Raw genomic sequence first — 13,601 nt, forward strand, 5'->3', positions numbered from 1 at the left:
TTAATGGTGAAAGACTGGATGCTTTACTCCTAACATCTGGAATAAGACAAGGATGTCCACTTTTGCCATCTCTATTCAACACTGTACTAGAAGTTCTAGCCATGGCAAGTACACAAGAAACAGAAGTATCCTGTCACCTGTGAATAGAGATCATTTTAATTCTTTCTTTCCAGGCATCAAGCTTGGAAAAAAAGAAGTAAAATCTGTATTCACAGATGACATGATCTAGTATACAGAAAATCCTATGGAACCAACTACAAAACTATTAGTACTAATAAGTGAGTTCTACAACACTGCAGGATAAAAGATCGATATGCAAAAATCAGTTCTATTTCTACACATTAGCATTGAGCAAACCAAAAATGAAATTAAGAAAGAAACTTTATAAGTATCAAAAATGAATTACTTAAGAATAAATTTTACAAAAGTAGGACAAAACTCATATTCTAATAACCACAAAAATTATTTAAAGAAGTTAAAGAAGACCTCACTAAATAAAAAGACTTCCCATGTTTATGGATTGGAAAACTTAATATTGGTAAGATGGCAATACTGTGCAATTGATCTATAGATTCAACACATTATTTATTCATTTACTTATTTAGAGACGGAGTTTTGCTCTTGTTGGCCAGGCTGGAGTGCAATGGCTCAATCTTGGCTCACTGCAACCTCTGCTTCCCAGGTTCAAGCGATTCTCCTGCCTCAGCCTCCCCAGTAGCTGGGATTACACGTGTCCACCACCATGCCCAGCTAATTTTTTTTTTATTTTTAGTAGAGATGGGTTTTCACTTCATTGATCAGGCTAGTCTTGAACTTCTGACCTCAGCTGATCCACCTGTCTTGGCCTTCCAAAGTGCTGGTACTACAGGTGTGAGCCACTGTGCCCAGCCTTCAACACATTCTTTATCAAAATCCCTTTAAAAATTGGCAAACTGATTTAAAATTCATATGGAAAAAAATGTTCTTGAAAAAGAAGAATGAAGTTGGAGGACTCACATTTCCCAATTTCAAGGCTTACTGCAAAGCTATAGTAATCAGGACAGTATGGTACTGGTGTGAAAATAGACATATAGGATTACTGGAACAGAATTGAGAGTTTTACAAGTAAACTGTCACACTTATCGTCAATCGAGTTTTGGCAAAGGTGCCATGAAACCTCCATGTGGAAGGTGCCAGGGAAGGTAATCTTTCCAACAAATGGTGCTGGGACAACTGAATAACCACATGCAAAAAATGAATTTGAAAAAAATTAAATAAACAAGTTTTAGAGGCTAGGCACAATGGTTCATATCTGTAATCCCAGAACTTTGGGAGGCCACGGCAGAAGGATCACTTAAGGCCAGAACTTTGAGACCTGCCTGGTCAACATAGTGAGGACCTCATTTCTTTAAAATTAAATTAAATTAAAAATAAAGATTCATAAAGAATGAATTTGTACCCCCACCTCATACCTCATATACACAAATTAATTCAAAATGGGTCAAAAAGACCTACACATATAACTGAAGCTTTAAAACTCTTAGAAGAAAACATAAGCATAAATCTTTCTAATTTTGGATTAAGCAATGATTTCCTAGATATACCACCAAAAGCACAAGCAAAAAAGGAACAACCAAACTGGATATCAAAATCAAAAACTCTTCTGCTCTGAAGAATATCGTCAAGAAACTGAAACGACAACCCACAGAATGAGAGGACAATCTTGCAACTCGTATGTCTGATGAGAGTTCAGTGTTCAGAGTACACAAAGAACCTTACAATTCATCAACAAAATGGCAACCCAGTTTAAAAGTAGACAAAGGAATTGAATAGACATTTTTCCAAAGAAGATGAACAAATGACCAACCACATGAAAAATATGCAACTGGTCATTAGGGAAATGAAAGCAAAAAGCACAGTTAGTTATCACATCACACCCACTAGAATGGCTATAATCAGAAAACAGGAAATTATCAAATTTTGGCAAGGATGTAGAGAAAGAGAAACCTTCACACATTGCTGGTGGGAATATAAAATGGCATACTCATTGTGGAAAACAGTGTGATGGTTCCTTAAAAAGTGAAATATAGATTTATTAAGTTAGTGCAAAAGTAATGTGGTTTGGGCATTAAAAGTATGGAGAAAACCACAATTACTTTTGCAGCAACCTATACAATGTGACCTATCAATTCCACTACTAGGTATATACCCAAAAGAAATGAAAACATAATGTTCACACAGAAATTTGTGCACAAATATGTATAGAAGCATTATTCATTATAGTTTAAAGATGGAAACAATCGAAATATTGACCAACAAATAAGTAAATAAACAACTTGTGGTATACACATTGGAATATACATACACTGAATGGAATATTACTCAGTCATAAAAAAGAATGAGGTACCGATATGTGTTATAACTGGGATGAACCTCAAAAACAGTTGTGCTATTTGAGAGACGTGAGACAGAAAGCAGCATACCGTATGATTCTTATTTTATGAAATATCTGAAACAGGCAAATTTATAAAGATGGCAAGCAGATTACTGGGTTACGGGATGGCAGAGGAGAGAATGGGGAGTGACTACTTAATGGGTACAAAGTATACTTCCGGGATGATGAAGTTTTGAAACTGTAGAAAGGTGATAGCTGTACAACACTGTGGATGCACTAAATATCACTTAATTGCACACTTTAAAAGGGGCAATTGTGTGTTATATGGATTTCACCTCAAATTTTTTTTTTAATGTTGCAATGCTTTGGAAAACCATCTGGCAATTCCTCAAAAGGTTAAACATAAAGTTACTATATGATCTAATAGTTCCATTCCTAGGTATATGTCCAAGAGAATTGAAAACATATTTCCACACAAAAACTTATACATAAATGTTAGCATTATTCTTAATAGTAAAAAAGTAGAACTACCTCAAGTGTTCAACAACTGATGAACAGATCAATAAAATGTTCTCTATCCATACAATGGAATACTCAGCAAAAACAAGAAACAAAATACAATATGGATAACCTTGAATATATGCCAAGCAAAACAATGTAGACACAGGGCTAAGCGCAGTGGCTCATGCCTGGAATCCCAGCCCTTTGGGGGGCCAAGGTGGGCAGATCATGAGGTCAACAGATTGAGACCATCCTGGCCAACATGATAAAATACTGTCTCTACTAAAAATATAAAATTAGCCAGGTGTGGTGGCGGGTGCCTGTAGTCCCAGCTACTCGGGAGGCTGAGACAGGAGAATTGCTTGAACCTGGGAGGGGAGGTTGCAGTGAGCCGAGATTGTGCCACTGCACTCCAGCCTGGCGACAAAGCGAGACTCCATCTCAAAAAAAAAAAAAAAAGAAGGCTGACACAAATGGCCACATATCATGCAACTTCCTAGGTATGAAATGTTCCGAATAAGCAAAAACTCAGAGACTGAAAGTCGATTACTTTCAGTAATGGGGAAATAATGACTAAGGGATGCAGGATTTCTTTTTGGAGTAATGAAAAATGTTCTGTGATTGTGTGATGTTTGTGAAAATTTGTGTTTATCCTAAAGGCCATTGAATTGTAGAGGGAAAAAATAAATCTTTAATAAAAGTTGTGTGCCAGGAGTATTGGGATAAGAATGTCTAAGAACAGTACTTATCCTTGAGCAGCTTAGAGTCTCAAGAGAAAAACCAAAATAACAAATGAATAATTGTAAAGGGTTATAGATAATAAAACAGAAGTATTTACAGGGTATGGTAGGACACGGAATGAGGAAGAGGTCAATTCTACCAGTGTGTGGAGTAGTCAGAAAGTCTTCATAAAGGAAATGGCATAGACCAAATCTTGAAAGATTAGTGAGTGTTCACCAAGCAGGCAAGGGAGAACAAGAACATTTCAGGCCAGAAAAAAGAAAGAAAGACAGAGAAATGAAAGAGCATGGTCTATAAATAAGTATATCAGTTTTCTGTAGTGTAGGATATAAGTAGCAACTTAAGAGGTTGGAGTGGTAGACAGGGACTTTATGTGACAGGCTATGAAGTTTGGGCTTTATCCTGGGAGCAATGGGTAGTCATTTCAGGTTTACTCCTTGAAGAACATGAATAGAATTATGCCTTAGAAAAATGACTTTGAGAGTAGAATAGCACTGCTAGAGGTGAGGAAGGGTTGAGGGAGAGGGAATATCCAATGGTTCATTAAACAGATACAAAAGTATGGCCAAATGAGGAATAAGTTCTAGGGTTCTGTAGCACTATAGGGGGACTGTATTTAACAACAATTTATCATATATTTTCAAATAGCTGGAAGAGCAGACTTTGAATGTTCCAGACTCAAAAAAATGACAAACTTTTGAATTGAGAAACATACTAATTACCCTGATTTGGTCATTACACATTGTATATATGTATCAAAATATCACACTGTGCTCCATAAATGTGTACAATTACTATATGTTAATTAAAACAATAAGAAAAGCAAACAATATTTAATAGTGAAAAAAACAAATATTTAATGTCCTTAGCAAAAAAGAAAAGAAGAGAGAAGAGGGTAGCAGGGGAAAGGGGAGGAAAAGAGAGAGAAAGAGAGAGAGAGAGAGAGAGAGAGAGAGAGACTTTGGCAGGAGAGGGTCAGATGTCACTATATAACTCTGGTGACAGTGTAACCAGTAGACTATTGAATAGTCCAAACAAGAAACAATGAAGACTTAAACTATAGCAACAGCAGTGGGAACTGAGAGGAGTTGATGGATATCAAGGCTAGACAGAATATTATCACAGAAGCCTAAGGTGAGAGAGTGCTAAGAACATGTGAACTACCAACAATGGCAAATGCCAGAGAGAACAGGGAAATTAGAGTCAGCCAGTGACCACAAATTTTAATAACTTCAAAATGTTTATATTTCCAGGACAGTTTTAGTGGAGAAGCATGGACAGAAAACGATTTCAAGGCTAGGCTCGGTGGCCCACGCCTGTAATCCCAGCACTTTTGGAGGCTAAGGTGGGCGGATCACTTGAGATCAGGAGTTTGAGACCAGTTGGGCCAACATGGCAAAACCCTGTGTCTACTAAAAATAAAAAAATTAGCCAGGCGTGGTGGCACACGCCTGTAAGCTCAGCTACTCAGGAGGCTGAGGCAGGAGAATCACATGAACCCAGGAGGCAGAGGTTACAGTGAGCTTAGATCATGCCACTGCACTCAAGCCTGGGTGACTGAGACTCTGTCTCAAAAAAAGAAAAAGAAAAAAGAAAGGATGCTGATTTCAATTGGTAGAAGTAAACATGAAGAGAGAAAGTAGAAATATAATGATTACACAGAGTTCTTCCTGGATTGTGGAAGTTTTCAGGGTTAGACTCTAGTTTTCACTAGATCATTCATTAATTGTGATTTATAGAGACCCAGGGAAGTAATTAGTGGGAGAGAAGACAGTTTTTAAAAGCTAGTGCTGGCTTGGCGTGGTGGCTCATGCCTGTAATCTCACCACTTTGGGAGGCTGACGTGAGCAGATCACCTGAAGTCAGGAGTTCAAGACCAGCCTTGGGAAAACCTGGGAATGGGAAAAAGGACATGGGAAAACCCTGTTTCTATTAAAAATACAAAATTAGCAAGGTGTGGTGGCACATGCTTGTAAGTAAATAACCCCAGCTACTCGGGAGGCTGAGGCAGGAGCATCACTTGAACCTGGGAGGCAGAGGTTGCGGTGAGCCGAGATTGTGCCGTTGCACTCCAGCCTTGGCAGTAAGAGCGAAACTCCATCTCAAAAAAAAAAAAAAAAAAAAAAAAAAAAAAACTAGTGCTAAAAGACCTAAGATTCGTACATAAAATTAGCCCTTAACCTCACTTTTTTTCCTGCTCTCTGCCCCTCTACCCTATTTCTCAAGGCAAAACAGACAGGTGTACCTTTTTTCATTCAGATACACTTTGAAAACTTGCGTGTTGTGTTTTTTTTCACTTGATACTCATTTTATTTTGATTTTACCTATATAAAATTATTGAGAGGGACATAACTATGCAATTGTCCCTGACTCTACATTCACCTAAGGAAATTCTTAAAAAGTTACTGAGATTGTTTTTCTCTTTTGGTAAATCTTCAGAATAAAATAGTTGAAGATGATGGAAGGAATGAACAGTTCATCCCAAAGTATATGGCTTAGAAAAATGGAAGGAAAGCTAATCATATGGTTTTTCTCTCTTCACTCTATCAATTCAGCTGCTGCTTCAGGGTAGTGTAAAATGTATCACTGAGGCAGTGAAAAGGCATTGCCAGGAGTTCTGCCTCTAGATCATCCAGGGTCCAAGGTTTCCTCCCTCCCACCTATTTTCTTTCTTTTCTATCTATTTCTTTTCTTTCTTATTTATTTATTTAGATCTCTCTTAGAAACAGTTCTTCTTTTTTTAATTTTTTGTTTACAGTGATAGAATTTGCTACTGTCTTGGAATATACTTTTTTTTTTTTTTTTTTTTTTTTTTTTTTTTTTTTTTTGAGGCTCTCATGTTGTCTCCTCGGCTGGAGTGGCTGGAGTGCAGTGGCACGATCATGACTCACTACAGCCTCGACTTCCCAGGCTCAAGCATTCCTCCCACCTCAGCCGTCCAAGTAGCTGGGACCGCAGGCATGTACCACCACCATGCCAGGCTAATTTTTGTATTTTTTGTAGAGATGGGGTCTTGCTATGTTGTTCAGGCTGGTCTCAAGATCCTGGGCTCGAACAATCCTCCTACCTGAGCCTCCCAAAATGCTGGGATTACAGGCATGAGCCACCAAGTCACCATGGCTGGCCCCATCTATTTCTTTCTAGTTAGACTACTTTTTTTTTTTTTTTTTTTTTGAGATGGAATCTCACTCTGTCACCCCAGCTAGAGTGCAGTGGCGAAATCTCGGCTCACTGCAACCTCTGCCTCCCGGGTTCAAGTGATTCTCCAGCCTCAGCCTCCCAAATAGCTGGGATTACAGTTACCTGCCCCTACACCTGGCAAATTTTTGTGTTTTTAATAGAGACTCGGTTTCACCATGTTGGCCAGGCTGGTTTGGAACTCCTGACGTCAGGTAATCCACCCACCTCCACCTCCCAAAGTGCTGGGATTACAGGAGTGAGCCACTACGCCCAACCATCTTTCTGGTAATAACTCCTATCACACACTTCTGTGATTAGAAAAGCAAAGCAAAACAACTCTCTCTGACACTTACCTATCCAGTAGCTCTCTATCCCAGTTGAAAAGAACATGTAGCTCAACAATCTCACACTAACCAGAAGCCAGAAAGCAGTTGCCTCACAATCATGTCTAGGTCCCTGTCTGGTGCAGAAAGAGGGCACATAAAGACCAAGCCCTGGCCATGTTGCAGAGGAAGCTGAGCCTAAGCAGTACAAGCAGGCAATATCCTACTGCCTCAGAAATGTTCTTGCTTCTACCAGTGCTATTTGAATAACCTATGGAATCAAGGATTTCTAAATTACTTTTGCTTTCATTAAGTTCTTTCATATTGTACCTTTAACCAGGGAAAAGATAAACTGCAAGTATCTGGATCATCTGTCCTTAAAAAGAAGCAGGAGAGAGCAGGTGTTATGATAGGATTGATGACTGCTAAGAGAAGTTTGATAACTGTGTTATGTGAGGAATCAGTAAAAAAGCACATTTCTCTTTTGTGAGTTTCCTGAAAGTTAGAAGGCTTTTTCACATCTTCATATCTTAGATTTATCTGAATGGTTTCTAATTTTGTATTTTATTTTTCATTGACAAATATTAATTGCATGTTTATAGGGCACAGTGTGGTGTTTTGATATATGTATATGTTATGCAATGATTAAGTCAAGCTAATTAACATATCCATCCCTTCATATACGTACCATTTTTTTGTGCTGAAAACATTTGAAATCTGTTTTAGTAATTTTGAAATATAGAATACATTATTAACTATAGTCACCATGCTATGCAACATCTAAAACTTATTCTTCTTATCTAATTGAAACTGTACTCTTTGACCAAACTCTCCCCATTCCCCACACCCCCCTCCCCAGCCTCTGGTAACCATAATTCTACTCTCTATTTCTTTTCTTTTCTTTCTTTTTTTTTTTTTTTGAGATGGAGTTCCGCTCTTGTTGCCCAGGCTGGAGTGCAATGGCATGGTCTTGGCTCACTGCAACCTCTGCCTCCCAAGTTCAAGTGATTCTCCTGTCTCAGCCTCCCGAATAGCTGAGTTTACAGGTGCACACCACCATGCCCGGCTAATTTTGTATTTTTAGTAGAGATGGGGTTTCACCATGTTGGCTAGGCTTCTCTCAAACTCCAGACCTCAGGTGATCCACCTGCCAAGGCCTCCCAAAGTGCTAGGATTACAGGTGTGAGCCACCATGCCCGGCCTCTACTCTCTATTTCTATGAGTTTCAACTCTTTAGATTCCACATATAAGTGAGATAAGGTAGTATTTGTCGCTCTTCCTAGCTTATTTCATTTAGCACAATGTATTCCAGGTTAATCCATATTGTAGCAAATAGCATGATTTCCTTCTTTACAAGGCTGAATAATATTTCATTGTGTATATATATAGAACATTTTCTTTGTCCATTCATCCACTGATTGACACTTACATTGTTTCTGTATCTTGACTATTGTAAATAATGCTGTAACGAACATGGGCATTTAGACATCTCTTCAACATACTGATTTCAAATCCTTTGGGTATATACCTAGAAGGGGGATTGCTGGATCATATGCCAATTCTATTTTTTAATTTTTTTGAGGAATCTCTGTCTATATTTTTTGACATAATGGCTGTACCAATTTACATTCCCAGCCACAGTGTACAAGGTTTCCCTTTTCTCTGGCCAGCTGTGGTGGCTCACACCTGTAATCCCAGCGCCAAGGTGGGCAGATGACCTGAGGTCAGGAGTTCAAGACCAGCCTGGCCAACATGGTGTAACCCCATCTCTACTAAAAATTAAAAAATTAGTCAGGTATGGTGGCACATGCCTGTAATCCCACCTACTTGGGAGGCTTAGGCAGGAGAATTGCTTGAACCCAGGAGGCGGAGGTTGCAGTGAGTCAAGATTGCACAACTGTGCAATAGCCTGGGCAACAGAGCGAGACTCTGTCTCAAAAAAGATTTCCCTTTTCTCCACATCCTTACCAACAGTTATCATCTTTCATCTTTTTTTCTGACAAGTATGAGGTAATAGCTCATTGTTATTTTAATTTGCATTTTCCCAATAATTAGTGACATTGAACATTTTCTTTTTCATGGCTGAATAATAGTTCATTGTGTATACATACACCAATTTTTTATGCATTTATCTGTTGATGAATATTTAGGTCAATTTCATATCTTAGTTATTGTAAATAGTGCTGAAATAGACATGGGGGTTTAGGTATCTCTTCAATATACTGATTTCCTTTTCTTTGGATAAATAGTGGTAGGATTGATGGATCATATGGTAATTCTATTTTAAGTTTTTCGGGAAACCTCTATACTGCTTTCCATGATGGCTGTACCAATTTACATTCCATCAACAGTGTTTAAATGTTCCCTTTTCTCTGCATCCTTGACAGCATTTGTTAATTTTTGTCCTTTTGGTAATAGAGCCACTCTATTGTGTTTAAGTTTTCAGTACATTTTGAGCTGATTTTTGTATGTGTTGTGAGATAAGGGTCCAATTTCATTCTTCTGCAAGTGGACATACAGTTTTCCCAACACTAATTGTTAAAGATAGTGTCCTTTCCTCACTGTGTGTTCTTGGCACCTTTGTTGAAAATCAATTGACCATAAATACATAAGTTTACTTCTGAGTACTCTATCCTGTTCTGTTGATCAATGTGTCTGTTGGTTTTTTGTTTTTTGTTTTGATGTGGAGTCTCTCACTGTTGCCTGGGCTGTAGGGCAGTGGTACCATCTTGGGCTAGAGTGCAGTTGTGTGATCTCGGCTCACTGCAACCTCCACCTCCCGGGTTCAAGCAATTCTCCTGCCTCAGCTGCTTGAGTTACTGGGATTACAGGTGCCCACCACCATGTGTGGCTAATTTTTGTGTGTGTGTTTTTAGTAGAGACAGGGTTTCTCTATGTTGTCCAGGCTGGTCTCAAACTTCTGACATCCACCTGCCTCGGCCTCACAAAGTGCTAGAATTACAGACATGAGCCACTGCACCTGGCCCAATGTGTCTGTATTTAGGCCAATACCATGCTGTTTTGATTACTATAGATTTGTAATGTATTTTGAAGTCAAGTAGTGTGGTGTCTTTAGCTTTGCTCCTTTTGCTCAATATTATTTTGGCTATTTGGGGTCTTTGGTAGTTCCACACAAAATTTATGGCTTTTTTTCTATTTCTGTGAAAAATGACTTGGGATTTTGATAGAGATTATATTGAATCTGTAGATTACTTTGGGTAATACGGACATTTTCACAGTAGGAGCAGCCTAGCAGTTCTGACTTCTGTTCCCCTCCCAACCACCACTACCACCATATGCAGAGGAAAGGGCAAGACTTATGAAAGGCTAGGTTACTAGGTTGTAGGACCAACCCTCCCACTGAAATACGTGTAAAATACAGACTTCTTAAATGCATCAAAAAGTTGAGAAGGCAATGAAATACAAGATAAAAAAAATAAAAAATAAACCTAGAGAAGGCCAGGTGCAGTGGCTCACGCCTATAAGCCCAGCTCTTTGGGAAGCTAAGGGGGGTGGATCACGAGGTCAAGAGATCGAGACCATCCAGGCCAACATGTTGAAACCCTGTCTCTACTAAAAAATACAAAAAAAAAAAATTTAGCTGGGTGTGGTTGTGCGCGCCTGTAGTTCCAACTACTTGGGCAGCTGAGGCAGAAGAATTTCTTGAACCCGAGAGGTGGAGGTTGCAGTGAGCCGAGATCATGCCACTGCACTCCAGTCTGGTGCCTGGTGACAGAGTCAGACTCTGTCTCAAAAAAAAAAAAAAAAAAAATCTAGAGAAAATCTAGACTCCAGAGAAGTAAGCACAGTGCCCCTGAACAAGGCCTGGACTTGCCCCATCCTGTCCCAACATGAACATCAAAGCAGCTTTTGCCTATGCTACACAAGTGTAGCTTTGGTTTTAATGGCCACACAAAGAGGATAGAATCCAATACTCAAGACCCATCCAAGTTGAGAAGTCTAATAAGAGACCTTTTCCACATTAACCTGGGACCAGAAAATGCTATACTCTTAAAACTACCCAGCTGGGTGCGGTGGCTCAAGCCTGTAATCCCAGCACTTTGGGAGGCCGAGGTGGGTGGATCACGAGGTCGAGAGATCAAGACCATCCAGGTCAACATGGTGAAACCCCGTCTCTACTGAAAATACAAAAAATTAGCTGGGCGTGGTGGCACGTGCCTGTAATCCCAGCTACTCAGGAGGCTGAGGCAGGAGAATTGCCTGAACCCGGGAGGCAGAGGTTGCGGTGAGCTGAGATCGCGCCATTGCACTCCAGCCTGGGTAACAAGAGCGAAACTCCGTCTCAAAAAAAAAAAAAAAAAAAAAAAAAAAACCTACCCACCCACTCCCGAGTCCGGGGATCTATAGGACTTAACACTTAGCAGAGCAAAGAGAAAAGGAAAAAGAAAAATATATCTCTGAGAAGTTGTGTGGGCATGGGCCAGCCCTCACAGCTTGGGTTTACATTGCTTAGGGATACTCAAGCACCCGAAGCCTAGAACTAGATCTAAGATTAGATCTAGGAACCTAGGTTAAATGTCAGGAAACTGGCAAAAGTAAATTCATGTTTTCTCCATGGAAAGACAACTTCATCATAGGCCTCAAAGAATCCACTCAGATATAGTTCACAGTACACAGTAAAAAATAAGTGCAAAAGGAGATAAGTCACCATTTGATGGGAGCATCTGTGGTCAGCATTTGTGCCAAAGATATAAAATGCTGCTGCAAATGGCTAGTGATATTGATGGAGTCTCGATTCCTAGAAGACTAGGTCCTGTTACACTCCGATAACACACCCTGCAATACTGGTAGAAAGCCAAGACAATTCATTATAGCATTCACAGATTAATGGAAAATCCAAGCCTAACGTGACATTAGAACTCAGCAATGCTTACATCCCCTACAGTTTGAACAATTCGGAGTATATTAGTATGGCCCCTGCACAAAGATGAGCCACAAATTTGTGAGGCATTCCATATTAAAAAAAAAACAAACATTTCAAGAGTTTAAAACATAAAATACCACAATATGTATTTAGAGAGGTTACTTTATCCATGAAATAAGAACAAGCTTTAATGAAAGAAAAAGAAGATATTTTAGGAATGAAATATCTGATAGCAAAAGTAAAAACATTAAGGCTGAATAGCAAAATTGTCATAGCTGAAGAGCAACCAGGATGCTCAAGATCAAACTGAGAACTTCTCTCAGATCATAATACAAACAGACAGGGAGATGGAGATGATAAGTGTAAAATAAAGGTTAAGGCACTTGGAAGATACCTCCAAACATTACAATATCCATATCATAAGATTTCCAGAGAGATAAAATAGAACTCAGAGGAAAAATAAATCAAATAAAATTCCCTAGATATGAAAAAAGACTCAAGTTTTACATTAAGGCCCACTTTGTGCCAAGCAAGAAGACTGGGAAAGACCCATTCTAGAAAACACTGGTAAAATTTTAGTACTTTATGTATAATGAGAAAATCCTAAAACCTTCTAAAGAGAAAAGCATGTTATTTACAAACAAAAAGCACCCTCTTGACTTCAGATTCTTTAGCTACATTGAGTATAAGAAGACACTAGAGAAGTATTTTCTAAAATACTGAAGTGAAAATGATTTTGAACTTAGAATTCTGTAATTTGACCATCAGACAAGTGTAATGACATTTTCAAACATGAGACATTTTCAGACATGAATGGATTCAGAAAATGTATCTCCCACAAACCCTAGCTGAAATAATAGCTAGAAGACATGCTCCAGCAAAATGAAAAATGAATCCAAGAGAAGAATGGAAGTCAGTGGTAAGCCAAGTAACCTTTAAGACTTAGAATAAATCTAAATAAAGGTCAGTTTTATTTTTTAGAAATACAACAATCACAAAAATTTATTTTTTAAAATCCTTTTCACAGTAGCAACAAATATTATAAAATAACTAGGAATAAATTTAATGAAAGTGGAGTAAAATACCCAAGGAATAAAAATTAAATTTTATCTGGAGAACATTAAACAAAGAAACCTGAATAAATTAAAACTGTACATCTGAATGAATCTGCGTTGTAAATATGCCAAGGTTTTGTAAATTAACATGTAAATCCAACACAATTCCAGTCAAAATGTCAACAGATTTTTAAACGAATCTGACAAGCTTATTCTAAAATTCACCTAGAAAAGAAATTTTGCTGGAATTCCCAAGATAAGTTTCACAAAGAGGCACATGGAGGGTATGTGTGTATGTCCCCACGCAGAGAGGTTCCTGCTCAACCAAATAGTAAAATATGCAGTTATAAACATACAGTAATTAGGGTATCACCAGAAGAATAGAGGAGTAAATCAGGAAAATAGAACAGAAAGTTAAAAAATGGACCAATGGCCAGGTGTGTTGGCTCACACCTGTAATCCTAGCACTTTGCGAGGCCGAGGCGGGTGGATCACGAGATCAAGAGATTGAGATCATCCTGGCCAACGTGGTGCAACCATGT

At 38.6% G+C, this 13,601-nt stretch overlaps 1 protein-coding gene and 1 non-coding gene across 2 annotated transcripts in view; both read left to right on the forward strand.

Annotated features, from left to right (window-relative positions):
* The window catches only part of SEL1L2 (SEL1L2 adaptor subunit of SYVN1 ubiquitin ligase), a 132,509-nt gene that overhangs the window by 5,584 nt on the left and 113,324 nt on the right, over window positions 1-13,601 (forward strand). The window lies entirely within an intron of this gene.
* Window positions 12,000-12,102, forward strand: LOC120367974 (U6 spliceosomal RNA). The gene has a single exon (XR_005582208.1). It is a non-coding gene; the product is annotated as a U6 spliceosomal RNA (small nuclear RNA).

Source organism: Saimiri boliviensis, chromosome 9 (assembly GCF_048565385.1).
Source record: "Saimiri boliviensis isolate mSaiBol1 chromosome 9, mSaiBol1.pri, whole genome shotgun sequence".
NCBI lineage: Eukaryota > Metazoa > Chordata > Mammalia > Primates > Cebidae > Saimiri > Saimiri boliviensis.